The following is a 14,417-nucleotide window of genomic DNA, read 5'->3' as shown; positions in this document are numbered from 1 at the left end:
TGTCTGACTTATTTCACTTATCTAAGTCCAGCCATGTTGTTGCAAATGGCAAGACGTCATTCTTCTTTTAGGGTTGAGTAATACTCCTGTGTGTGTGAGCGGGTGCACGCAAGCACACATGCACATGCGTGTGGCAGAGAGGAAGTGGGATTTCAATGTATCTTACTTTGCTAAAGTAAAATTGGCCATAAATGAGCCTATTTCTTTCTTTCTTTTTTTTGGTGTCAACAAATTTGTTTTAATATATAATATATATATACATTCACACACACAGTCACAGGCCAGTGTGACAAATACCCTTCTCCACCCAAGAAAGGGTTCCATCATACATCCAGGCTCCTGGAGACTCTCCGGAAGGAGCCCAGGCCTGGCAGTCTTCACAGGTGACACCCAAGGCGGGGAGTGGGGTGGGGGGCACTTTTATTAGACAAGTGGGAAAGGATGGGGTGCACCTTAGGGTGTACTGTCGAGCACCTCACACAGGCCCAGAACTCTGCTGCACCCTCTTCAACAGCTCCTCATCCTGCATAGACAACTCTGTCAACTTCTTGCCCATGCACTCATGGATGTCCAGGTACTTGGAGGCATACGGGTCCAGGCACACGGACTCGCCCTTGGACAGCTCTGCTTCCTTGTAGTGGGCAGGCATGCACTTCCGGTGGTAGGCACTGGTCATTCTGTTGTACATGTCGGCCATCTCTACTCCAGCTCTGCGGCCAGCTAGGCCCTGAGTGGGTCCATCTCAGCACTGCGCCCTGGAAGAGATCTCCTGCAGGCCTCCTAGGTCCGCGCACAGCCGGGGCAGGGCGGAAGCACGTGGGGTGCGGCCGGAGGGAAGTCCCGCCAAATGAGCCTATTTCTATAAAAAGCAATAAATACTTCGGACCCCCTGAATTCCTTTATACCTTCTCTATTCAGAAGATGTAGTCATCCTTTTAATGGGCAGTACTTCTTAGAAGGGGTTCTTCAGACTGACTAATGGATGGCTGCTTGACATATCCAGAGATATATGTTAATAACTTTAGTCCTGCTTTTGACATGAATTAATCATTTCCCCGCTTGAGGTTCTCTTTCACACAGTTAACTTCTCTCTACCCAGTTCTGATAAGGGTTTTTGTAGTGGTCATTATCTCAGATTGGGGCAGATTTTCTCTGAGATAGCTTGCCTCTCTGAGGTGATCTAAAGGAAAATCAAAAAGTTTGAAAAGTAATATTCTCATGTGAAAAAGGAAAGAGGGAGACAGAATTAGATGATCAGAAAAGCTTTACTTTGCAGTGCTGAAAAATTCGTGGTTACTCAGTGGCTTTGGGACTCATACAAAGTATGTTTCACCCCTCCATTATTCAATGGTCTCTCAAATGAAACCCACCAAAGCAGATTTCATTGCAGTTAACTACTTCCAGAATATATATAAACAATCATAGAAGAATTCTGAGAAGTGTATTGGGAATCGAATAAAAACATCTGAATTTATCAGTATATTTTGATAAGAATTTTTATTTAATATTTATCCCTTTAAAGTTCAGGAGGATGTAGGGCAAGCTAAGAACTGCACCCCATAAACCACAAGCCAGTCTATTTTTCAAGAGTATAAAGAAAAGCTGCTGCTGCTGCTAAGTCGCTTCAGTCGTATCCGACAAAGAAAAGCAGATATATATAAATATTCTGAAACAGATGAAATAAAAATGAGGCTAATGACTCAACATTTTTGATACTTAACAGTGGGTTGACTTAGTTTTAGTTCCAGGCACGGGCAAAGGTTCAAATTGGAACTCATTTTATTCAAACTGGTTTTCCCACCATCTTTAGTTACATCGTGACTGAACTCCCACCACCCTGCCTCAAATACCAAACATTTTGCCAATACTTTTACTGGATTAAAGAAAGAGCTGAAGTAAACATGTTATGATATACCCAAAGAACACGTATCTTTTTTTCACTAGTTCCCTGTATTTTCTAGAGTCTTTCACTAATGTGAAACTGAACTCAAACAAGACCACATCTTTGCCGCCAGCTATTTTTGTAGAGAAATCATCTGTAAAGGACAGAAACACTCAGTTCATTGCCCAGCCAACTTCCAACTAAGTCCAAACCCATTTAGCTGCAAATCCAATATCATTATTTTGTACAAAATGTCTAGCCACTTTCCTTTAGACTACAATCCTTAAACTTTGTGCAATCCAAGGAAAGCCTGTTTATCTGTCATATAAAGGAAGGAAGTGGCTTCATCTTGTCTGAGAACCCTAAGATATCCTATAAAACCTTCTAGATCTACCACACAGTGATGCTCATAGATTAAAGCCATGAACTTTTCTTCCTCTCACAGTAATATTTTAAGGTTTATGGAAACCATATAAAGCAAACTAAATTTGTTCCCATAATCTCAGACCTCTGGGCTTAGTTACTGATTTGCAAAAACCCACTTACACAGGAAAATTTAAAATGTGCCTGTTACCAAAATACTTTGGAGAATATTAATTTTTGCCTCAAGAGTGTCTTAAAATTACCTCATTCCCCACCACTGTTACCCATTTCTATCCTAGTGTGAACTGTTTCTTCACAGTGGAAGGACTTATATTCTTTTTTCCATCTCTTTTGTGTAGCATCAATTGACTCAAACCAACCATGGTTCTTTAAAAAAAAAAAAATGAGATACAGTTGATTTACAATGTTTCAAGTGTACAGCAAAGTGATTCAGTTATAGGTATATTTAATTACTCATACATATATTCTTTTCAGACTCTTTTCCATTATAGGTTATTATAAGATATTGAATATAGTTCCCTGTGCTATACAGTAAGTACTTGTTGTTTATCTATTTTATATATAGTAGTGTGTATCTATTAATACCAAACTTGTAGTTTATCCCTGCCCCCAACCCTTTTCTCTTTGGTAATCATAAGTTTGTTTTCTATGTCTATGAGTCTGTTTCTGTTTTGTAATTAAGTTCATTTGTATTATTTTATTGGATTCCACATGTAAGTAATTTCATATATTTGTCTTTGTCTGATATTCTTTGCTTATTGTAATAATCTCTAAGTCCATCCATGTGACTGCAAATAGCGTTATTCTATTTTTTATGGTCAAGTACTATTCCATTGTATATATGTATACGTGTGGGTACCACATCTTCTTTATCCATTCATCTGTTGATGGACATTTAGTTTGCTTCCATGTCTTGACTATTGTAAATAGTGCTGAAATGAACACTGAGCTGCATGTATCTTTGAATTACAGTCCTTTTCCATATATACACCCAGGAGTGGGATTGATGGGTCATATAGTAACTCTATTTTTAGTTTTTTAAGGGAACCTCCATACCCATGGTTCTTTTTCCCCTCAACTGTGGCTTAGGTCCCCAAGGATGCCATCAAAGAGTTACTCTAAAGGTTTCCACATTTGAGTTGTTCTCAGGCAAGAGTCTCAGGCTAAAGGTAAAGGACCCAGGAACAAAGAGATCCCAGGATGGTTGGTGTGCTTGACTGAAAAGAAGGAATCCTACTTTGTGCCAGAAATTACTGTTTATGCTTGGAACACAATAAGTGCTATGGTAAGTTATTAGCAATGCATTTCAGTTAAGACCAAAGGCCTGGTCATAACTACCAAAAAAATCACAGAGATTTGTAAAAAGAGCATGTAATACTTTGGATAATTCTGATAGTTTATTATACTATTCCAAATAAAATTAATCTGTAAAGCAAACATGACACACAGGATTCAATCAGTGATCAGTTATAATTATTTGCTGTGTGTGGTCTTGGAATGTAAGAAATAGGGTTCTGCCAGTAGCATGTCATTTCCTGCCCAGTTATGCCCAGAAGGCCAAGTGGGTTTATGTGTTCATAGAAGAGTATGAGTTTGGTCTGATAATGAGCTTTAGTTTAGGATTGGCAATCAATTATGTAAAGCTGTTCCCTTCTAAATAAGCATCCTGGAGATTATTACATTACTTAAAAGTGAAGTGCTGTAATATGTTAATTTCACAGTATTGAATCCTGCCAAAAGTTGGAGAGGTTGTACAGTGTTCCCATTGGGCTGTTTAAGCCTAGAGCTTGTCAGCTTCAGTCCTTATCTGTATCATGACCACAGTGTTACATAGGTACTAGTTGTCTTTGTAGTCAAGATACAGAGATATACCTTGCATTAAGATAAAATATCAGAGAAGATATCATGGAAGGGTTTTTTATATATATATGAAGGTAAGGGTGAGTGGGAGGTAGACTGGGAGGATGGGAGTGTTCCTTAGTCATGTCAATTCACACTTTAAATACATAAGAAAATCATCTGAAAAATACTCTGATCATTGCTTTAATTAGTCCCTGGTTCAGGAGTATCTGTTCTGAGACTAAGCATTTGCTGTGGACCACTTACATGGCAATCAGAGTGATAAAACCATCATGTGTATCAATCAATCACATTATCTTCAGTATATTTTTTTGCTGATCAGATTGTGAAAAGTCATATTTATTCAAAGAAGTAATTCAGACAAAAGGAAATATAACCAAAATGATATAATGTGGGTGAACTTCAAGGAAATATTAGAGCTATTCTATTGACATTTTCATAAAAGGGACAAAGAGAGACTGTGTTACACTTGGAGTGTCCCAAGAAGAAAAGTATTCTAACAAGAAAAGTCAATGAAAATACTGCAAAGAAAATTCAACAATAGATTACCTAATTAGCTATAAAGAGTATGTTATAAACACTGCCTTCCTAATCCCCAACACATTTGGTATAGGAATATAATAAATAATCAAGCAGTATAATTATTTAATGAGGTGAAAGCATAAAATAATATAGATAGCAGTTGCCAAAAATCTTCAGTAAATAAAAATCTATTTGAAAGCTTTTGAAACTGATTCCATTGCAGTGCAGAATGATAGAAAAGGAAGGGGTCAATACCAATAATCAGTACTGTTGTACATGGGGAGGTTGAGATAGGCACACTGCATTTTCTCTCCCAGGATAAATGAATCAGAGCAAATGGAATAATTTACCAACAATACAAGTCATTGAAATTCAAGTTGCTGTCAAATCCAGAGAGATTCTTTCCACAGTATCTGCCTGAAAGACTGAAAGCTGAGTTGGTTATTTAAAATGATTTAGCTATTTGACACCAAATATTTAAGAACAGGTGCACAGATAAGAACTAAAAATCTGTCAGAGGACGCACAGGAAAGGTGATTCCAAGGCTAATATACCAGCTAATGTATATATTCAGGTTTTCTTATTTTTAGATGACTAAATATAAAAAAAGAATTCTACTCCCTACTTTTCAAGTAGAAGGAAAAAGGAACACAGGAATATGCATCCTGGAGCAAATAAACTTCCTTAGCCCAATCTCAAAAATGACCACAGTCACCATCAAATATAAGGCACACTGTGGTGAAGGAGAAATCAGGGTAGAAAGACACAGCATTTTAAATTAAACAAAAACAAAAGGCTTACTTCTGCAAATCTTGCAAAAATATATGACAACATGAACACATAGCTAGACCTCCCAGAGCCCAGGAAGAGGTGCCCTGAAACATGTTTCATTAGTTTCACAGTGAATTCACCTGCAGTCTTTGTCCTTTGGATTTTGCCCTTTAAAAGTTCATTTATTTTAGGGTGAGCAATTGTTACATTCTCTCAATTCACTGAGAAAATGAGGAAATAAAGTATGCATGAAAAGTGGGATAGGGTGCTCGCTTCGGCAGCACATATACTAAAATTGGAACAATACAGACAAGATTAGCACGGCCCCTGCGCAAGGATGACAAGCAAATTTGTGAAGTGTTCCATATTTTTTGAGGCCAACATCACCCTAATACCAAAACCTAACAAAGATCCCACAAAAAAGAACACTACAGACCAATATCACTGATGAACATAGATGCAAAAATCCTTAACAAAATTTTAGCAATCAGAATCTAACAACACATTAAAAAGATCATACACCATGACCAAGTGGGCTTTATCCCAGGGATGCAAGGATTCTTCAATATCCGCAAATCAATCAATGTAATACACCACATTAACAAATTGAAAAATAAAAACCATATGATTATCTCAATAGATGCAGAGAAAGCCTTTGACAAAATTCAACACCCATTTATGATAAAAACTCTCCAGAAAGCAGGAATAGAAGGAACATACCTCAACATAATAAAAGCTATTTATGACAAACCCACAGCAAACATTATCCTCAATGGTGAAAAATTGAAAGCATTTCCTCTAAAGTCAGGAACAAGGCAAGGGTGCCTACTTTCACCATTACTATTCAACATAGTTTTTGAAGTTTTGGCCACAGCAATCAGAGCAGAAAAAGAAATAAAAGGAATCCAAATTGGAAAAGAAGAAGTAAAACTCTCACTATTTGCAGATGACATGATCCTCTACATAGAAAACCCTAAAGACTCCACCAGAAAATTACTAGAACTAATCAATGACTATAGTAAAGTTGCAGGATATAAAATCAACACACAGAAATCCCTTGCATTCCTATACACTAATAATGAGAAAACAGAAAGAGAAATTAAGGAAACAATTCCATTCACCATTGCAACGGAAAGAATAAAATACTTAGGAATATATCTACCTAAAGAAACTAAAGACCTATATATAGAAAACTATAAAACACTGGTGAAAGAAATCAAAGAGGACACTAATAGATGGAGAAATATACCATGTTCATGGATTGGAAGAATCAATATAGTGAAAATGAGTATACTACCCAAAGCAATCTATAGATTCAATGCAATCCCTATCAAGCTACCAACGGTATTCTTCACAGAGCTAGAACAAATAATTTCACAATTTGTATGGAAATACAAAAAACCTCGAATAGCCAAAGCGATCTTGAGAAAGAAGAATGGAACTGGAGGAATCAACCTACCTGACCTCAGGCTCTACTACAAAGCCACAGTTATCAAGACAGTATGGTACTGGCACAAAGACAGAAATATAGATCAATGGAACAAAATAGAAAGCCCAGAGATAAGTCCACGCACATATGGACACCTTATCTTTGACAAAGGAGGCAAGAATATACAATGGATTAAAGACAATCTCTTTAACAAGTGGTGCTGGGAAAACTGGTCAACCACTTGTAAAAGAATGAAACTAGAACACTTTCTAACACCATACACAAAAATAAACTCAAAATGGATAAAGATCTAAACGTAAGACTAGAAACTATAAAACTCCTAGAGGAGAACATAGGCAAAACACTCTCTGACATACATCACAGCAGGATCCTCTATGACCCACCTCCCAGAATATTGGAAATAAAAGCAAAAATAAACAAATGGGACTTAATTAAACTTAAAAGCTTCTGCACAACAAAGGAAACTATAAGCAAGGTGAAAAGACAGCCTTCAGAATGGGAGAAAATAATAGCAAATGAAGCAACTGACAAGCAACTAATCTCAAAAATATACAAGCAACTCCTACAGCTCAATTCCAGAAAAATAAATGACCCAGTCAAAAAAATGGGCCAAAGAACTAAATAGACATTTCTCCAAAGAAGACATACAGATGGCTAACAAACACATGAAAAGATGCTCAACATCACTCATTATCAGAGAAATGCAAATCAAAACCACTATGAGGTACCATTTCACACCAGTCAGAATGGCTGCGATCCAAAAGTCTACAAGCAATAAATACTGGAGAGGGTGTGGAGAAAAGGGAACCCTCTTACACTGTTGGTGGGAATGCAAACTAGTACAGCCACTATGGAGAACAGTGTGGAGATTCCTTAAAAAACTGGAAATAGAACTGCCTTATGATCCAGCAATCCCACTGCTGGGCATACACACTGAGGAAACCAGAAGGGAAAGAGACACGTGTACCCCAATGTTCATCACAGCACTGTTTATAATAGCCAGGACATGGAAGCAACCTAGATGTCCATCAGCAGATGAATGGATAAGAAAGCAGTGGTACATATACACAATGGAGTATTACTCAGCCATTAAAAAGAATACATTTGAATCAGTTCTAATAAGGTGGATGAAACTGCAGCCTATTATACAGAGTGAAGTAAGCCAGAAAGAAGAACACCAATACAGTATACTAACGCATATATATGGAATTTAGAAAGATGATAACAATAACCTTGTATACAAGACAGCAAAAGAGACAACGATGTATAGAACAGTCTTTTGGACTCTGTGGGAGAGGGAGAGGGTGGGATGATTTGGGAGAATGGCATTGAAATACGTATAATATATATAGAACGAGTTGCCAGTCCAGGTTCGATGCACGATACTGGACGCTTGGGGCTGGTGCACTGGGACGACTCAGAGGGATGGTATGGGGAGGGAGGAGGGAGGAGGGTTCAGGATGGGGAACACATGTATTACTGTGGCAGATTCATTTCGATGTTTGGCAAAACAAATACAATATTGTAAAGTTTAAAAATAAAATAAAATTAAAAAAAAAAGTTGGATAGGGATGAAAGATAGTTAAACTTTCATCATCCACAATATGAAATTAATGAAAATATCTGAAATTGAAAAAATCAAGAAAAAGCAGCATAAACATACTACTTTTTTAAATGGAGGGAAATAAGCTATAAGAAAGTTGGAAATGGTTGTCACAGGGATAGAGTAAATGATAAAGAACGGGACATAGAACTATTTTTTGTGAGAAGCCTTGTCCAATATTTAAATATAAAATTAAAAATATTTAAACATACTTAAATGGATCCCAAATAAAGGCAATGCCAAAGAATGCTCAAACCACCACACAATTGCACTCATCTCACACTCTAGTAAAGTAATGCTCAAAATTCTCCAAGCCAGGCTTCAGCAGTACATGAACCGTGAACTTCCAGATGTTCAAGCTGGTTTTAGAAAAGGCAGAGGAACCAGAGATCAAATTGCCAACATCCGCTGGATCATTGAAAAAGCAAGAGAGTTCAAGAAAAACCTCTATTTCTGTTTTATTGACTATGCCAAAGCCTTTGACTGTGTGGATCACAATAAACTGTGGGAAATTCTGAAAGAGATGGGAATACCAGACCACCTGACCGGCCTCTTGAGAAACCTATATACAGGTCAGGAAGCAACAGTTAGAACTGGACATGGAACAACAGACTGGTTCCAAATAGTAAAAAGGAGTACAAGGCTGCATATTGTCACCCTGCTTATTTAACTTCTCTGCAGAGTACATCATGAGAAATGCTGGGCTGGAAGAAACACAAGCTGGAATCAAGATTGCCAGGAGAAATATCAATAACCTCAGATACACAGATGACACCACCCTTATGGCAAAAAGTGAAGACGAACTAAAAAGTCTCTTGATGAAAGTGAAAGAGGAGAGTGAAAAAGTTGGCTTAAAGCTCAACATTCAGAAAACGAAGATCATGGCATCTGATCCCATCACTTCATGGGAAATAGATGGGGAAACAGTGGAAACAGTGTCAGACTTTATTTTTCTGGGCTCCAAAATCACTGCAAATGGTGATTGCAGCCATGAAATTAAAAGACACTTACTCCTTGGAAGGAAAGTTATGACCAACCTAGATAGCATATTGAAAAGCAGAGACATTACTTTGCCAACAAAGGTCCGTCTCGTCAAGGCTATGGTTTTTCCAGTGGTCATGTATAGATGTGAGAAGTGGACTGTGAAGAAAGCTGAGCACCAAAGACTTGTTGTTTTTGAACTGTGGTGTTGGAGAAGACTCTTGAGAGTCCCTTGGACTGCAAGGAGATCCAACCAGTCCATCCTAAAGGAGACCAGTCCTGGGTGTTCATTGGAAGGACTGATGTTGAAGCTGAAACTCCAATACTTTGGCCACCTCATGCAAAGAGTTGACTCATTGGAAAAGACTCTGATTCTGGGAGGGATTGGGGGCAGGAGGAGAAGGGGACGACAGAGGATGAGATGGCTGGATGGCATCATCGACTCGATGAACATGAGTTTGGGTGGACTCCGGGAGTTGGTGATGGACAGGGAGGCCTGGCAAGCTGCAATTCATGGGGTCACAAAGAGTCGGACACGACTGAGCGACTGAACTGAACTGAAATGGTATCTTACAATGCATTTTGTTCTTCACCTTTTCTTTTCACTTACTACACCTTGAAGTTTTTTTTTAGAGCAGTACAGATAAAATCTACGTTTTCTTAATGACTGTCTAATCAGCTATTTTATTGATAAAATGTAACTTATTTAACCAAGCTGATACTGATGCACATTCAGCTTGGTGTCAGATTTTTTAAATTATAGATCCTTAGTGGCAAATCTTTCATGGCATGTTTTTATTTGTATATGTTTAGGATAAATAGCTAGTAGTGCATTTTTAAAAGATTGTTTGAAAAGCGTTTTATGTTTTGCATTTTTTAAAAATATACTTTTTATTTTGGACTAGTTTTTTAAAAATAAAAATGTGGAGGTAGTATAGACAATTCTTGTATACTACACAACTCATATTGCACATTAACATCTTACATTAGTGTGGTCTATTTTATATTAATGAACCAATATTGATAAATTAAAATTAGCTAAAGTGCAAATGTTATTCAGACTTCCGTAGTTTTTAACTAATGTCTTTTTTCTATTTCAAGACGTATGTTTTTTGGTATTTATCTTGCTTTTTTTGTTGTTGTTTGTTTGTTTGTTTTATCAGCTGCTGGTCTGTGGCTTGGCATTAGTCATTAAGTTTGGAAAATCCTTCTCCATTATTATTTCAAATATTTCTTCCCATATATCCTCTTTTTCTTCACCTTCTGATATTTTAATTACATGTATATTACATTTTTAAAAAATTATACTACATTTGTTGGATGTTATATTCTGTTGTTTTTTTTTCTCTTTTTGTTTCTTTGCATTTCAGTTGGGAAGTTTCTGTTGACCTAACATTAAGCTAATCGATTCTTTCCTCAGCCATTTCCAGTCAGCTAATAAGCTTCTCAAAATTATTCTTTATTTCATAACACAATGGTTTTGTTTTAGTGTTTAATTTTTATTCTTTCGTAGAATTTACATCTCCCCACTTGCATTACCCATCTCTTCTTGCATGACAGATCCTTTCAACATCTGTGTCACATCTCAGTCTGATTCTGATGTTTGCTTTGTCTCTCCAGAGCGTGTTTTTTCCTGCATTTGGCTTGCCTTATAATTTTTTGTTGAGAGCCAGACATGTCATATTGGGCAAATAAATATGTTGGCCCCTAGTGTGAGGTTTTATGTTGATTTGCTAGGGAGTTGGGCTGTGTTTCATGTTTGAAGTAGCAGTCGATGCTAGTGACTTTGAATTTCTCTGGTCTTCTTGTTTTTGACTTTACTCTTGAGTGATGGCTCTCCCCAGATGCTCTGCACTCAGAGAGAGTTTGCAGATTTCAGTTCTAACTCTGCAACTCGCAGCACTTTCTCTCTCTCAGGCTAGGCCACACTCAGCCTCCAGCAATGTGTCAAAATTGTCATGTAAGTGTTTGTGACTTCAGGGACACCTGCTCCTGGTAAGTAAATGTGACTCTCTATTCTGTGACCTCAGTTCTCTAATGAGTCCAAGAAAAGTCACTGATTTTCAGTTTGTTCAGCTTTATCTCGTTGTAAGAAGTGACCACTTCCAAGGTCTTTACACATCAAAGCTGAAACTAGAAATCTCCTAGAAGAGGAGATACCTGGATAAATATTGGCAAGTTATCCTCCAAAAAATTTTCACCGATTTATATTTTCATCACTATAACTTAAACTTACTTTTAAATAGTTTGACATCCACACTTGCTAGGATTTGACTTTGAGACTGGGAGACAAACCCTAAGAGGATAGATATTGGAGAAAGTCTTAAAGATAACTTACATCAAAATGCAAATGTATTTTTGCTATGCATTCGCATATCTTATTAAATTTTACTGTAGTGGTGGTAGTTGTCTGTTTTGATTTCCAAAGGGACTCATTAGTTTGATCTAAAGAAGGATAAAATGGGGTGAGGTGGATTGTGTTCGAATGTTATTTTAAGAATTTCTCCAGCTATGCTCTTTCTTCATAGGTAATAGGCAAGAACTTTGATTTTGCTAAAAAACCGATTGGTTTGTAGGTATCTGGACTTCCACAAACAAACTGTGTCCCAATATTCTGGAAGTTAGAAATCAAAATTGAAACTTCTAACCTTGGTCTGACTCCAGAAGGGAACAAAGTTCAGCTATTGAGTGTATGCAGCTGACTTTTACACAGAAATTAATCTTCAGTAGTTTCAAACCTTTACCTCTTCTTTCCTCTTTTAAAACAGAAATATTCTTCATTAGAATTTCTCTGTTTCCTTGATTATTTGCCAGGAAAATAACGAGCGCTTTTTCCCAATCTATCATTCTGTGTAGAGATGATGAAACAGTGATGAGTTGATTTTTCTCTTTTCCCACGTGAATGTTATTTTTCCATAAATGTTTTTTTCCATAAGTGGAAAATACACTTAAAATCCAGTGAACGCTTTTTCAGTCGGCACATGGCAAAATTCTAACAACTCAATGATTTTGTTTTTCTGTGAAATACAACCTTTCAACCATTATTTTATCTCACTAAATATTTTATTCTGAAATAGGTCATCTTTGGTGTAATGGAGAAAGGATGAAAAGAAAGTTGTGATATTTATCTCAGAATCAAAACAAAGAAAAATTGAGTCAAATAATTTTGAATAATCAAGCCATCTTAACTCAAGCTTAATTTACTCTGAAAGTGAAAGAAGTGAAGCCTGTTTCAAAAGGGCTACTTGGGACTTCCACAGTGGTCGAGTGGTCAAGAATCCACCTTCCAAAGCAGGGGATGCTGGTTCGATCCCTGGTTGGGGAACTAAGACCCCACGTGCCGTGGCAACTAAGCCTATATGCCTCAACTACTGAGATGGCAGGCCACAACGAGAAAGAAGGCCATGTGCTGCAACAAGGAGCGCACACACCTCAGTGAGGGTCCCTGTGTGCTGCAGCTGAAACCTGATGCAGCCAAAAAGGAAATAGCTCCCTAAAGAAGAAAAGCTTTAAAAATTTTTTAATGAAATGGCTACTTAATTATTGGTAAAAATCACAGTGTCATTTGTTCACTCACTTTAGTGTCATTTGTTCACTCACTTTTAAACAAACATGTTTGCAAACAGTAACTTAATTCTATATTCTAAGGTTCATTGGTTAATTCTATATTCTAGGGAATATCAGAAGGCTTGCCATTCTTATAAACAATAAGTTATGAAAAGGAAATAAAATATGAAATAATGCCAATGTGCTTATTGAATCTTTGTTTTGTTAAGCTCTGTGCTCAGAAGATACTGTCAGCCACAGTGAAATGTGACTTTACAAAATGTTATCACTTAATATCACAAAAAATGAAAAAATAAAACAAGTCACACAAGATGCTGAGATTGTGACAAACTGAAGAAGTTGTTTCCACAGTTATATGATAATGTTACTATAAATAGTGTTGAAAACTGTACTAGTTTTTAAACATAAGTCAGGTCCAACTTCTGACTTACTTCTAACCACAGAGGAATATCTATTTCATAGTTTAATCCATTGCCCATCTGGATCCCAATCCAACTCTTTCAGACATTCACTGTCTTTCACTAAAAAAACAACTTTAGGACCTAAACAATTTAAGTAAATATGAATTACATTTTTTAGAAGAGATCATGTGGCCAATAAAAGTAAAATTATCAAAATGAAAGCTTACTATCTGAACATAAGGCTTTTCACTTCCAAATCCCTCTGCTTCTGTTTTAACAGAGTTTCTGAGTGGGAGAATGTACAGAAATCGCCCACTTTACAGCTCACATTCTAAACCAGCAGCCTAGAATTAGAGTTTTATCCATGTATGGAGAGGCACTGATAATTATAATATCTTCTACATTCAGTGATCAGAAATTACCCTCGTTCTATTATTTCTCTTCAAGTCAAAAACAAGTTTCTCAAAAGATTCTCATGCTACTAAGTTGTGCTTCAGTATTCATTTATCTCATCAAAATTGTGACACACAAAATTTATGTGTCATTTTTTCTTGTTTTGGACTGAAAATATAATTCCAGAGAATACTCTCAATCCTGAAAACTTGCTTATCATGAGAGAAACAATACCAGGAATGATGGTGCCATTTAGGTCTGTGCATGCTAAGTTGCTTCAGTCGTGTCTCTTTGCAACCCCACGGACTGTAGCCTGCCCGACTCCTCTGTCCATGGGATTCTCCAGGCAAGAATACTGAAGTGGGTTGCCATGCCCTCCTCCAGGGGATGTTCCTCACCCAGGGATAGAACCCACATCTCCTTCATCTCCTACATTGTCAGGTGTCTTCTTTACCGCTAGCACCACCTGGGAAGCCCTTAGATTTGTAGTCCTGCCAAATAAACACTAACCCTAAGCTTTTGACATGGAGAAGGCAATGACACCCCACTCCAGTACTCTTGCCTGGAAAATCCCATGGACGGAGGAGCCTGGTAGGCTGCAGC

At 37.2% G+C, this 14,417-nt stretch overlaps 1 non-coding gene and 1 pseudogene across 1 annotated transcript; one reads left to right on the top strand and one right to left on the bottom strand.

Moving 5' to 3' along the window:
* Window positions 1-475: 475 nt before the first annotated feature.
* LOC109563663 (mitochondrial import inner membrane translocase subunit Tim10 pseudogene) lies at window positions 476-741 on the bottom strand (annotated as a pseudogene).
* A 4,943-nt stretch (window positions 742-5,684) lies between these two features.
* Window positions 5,685-5,791, top strand: LOC139185045 (U6 spliceosomal RNA). Its single transcript, XR_011568630.1, has one exon. It is a non-coding gene; the product is annotated as a U6 spliceosomal RNA (small nuclear RNA).
* Window positions 5,792-14,417: the final 8,626 nt, after the last annotated feature.

The sequence above is a fragment of the Bos indicus genome, chromosome 9 (assembly GCF_029378745.1).
Source record: "Bos indicus isolate NIAB-ARS_2022 breed Sahiwal x Tharparkar chromosome 9, NIAB-ARS_B.indTharparkar_mat_pri_1.0, whole genome shotgun sequence".
In the NCBI taxonomy this organism is placed as follows: Eukaryota; Metazoa; Chordata; class Mammalia; order Artiodactyla; family Bovidae; genus Bos; species Bos indicus.
The sequence above is the reverse complement of the archived record's forward strand: the minus strand, read 5'-3'. Positions and strand labels throughout refer to the sequence as shown.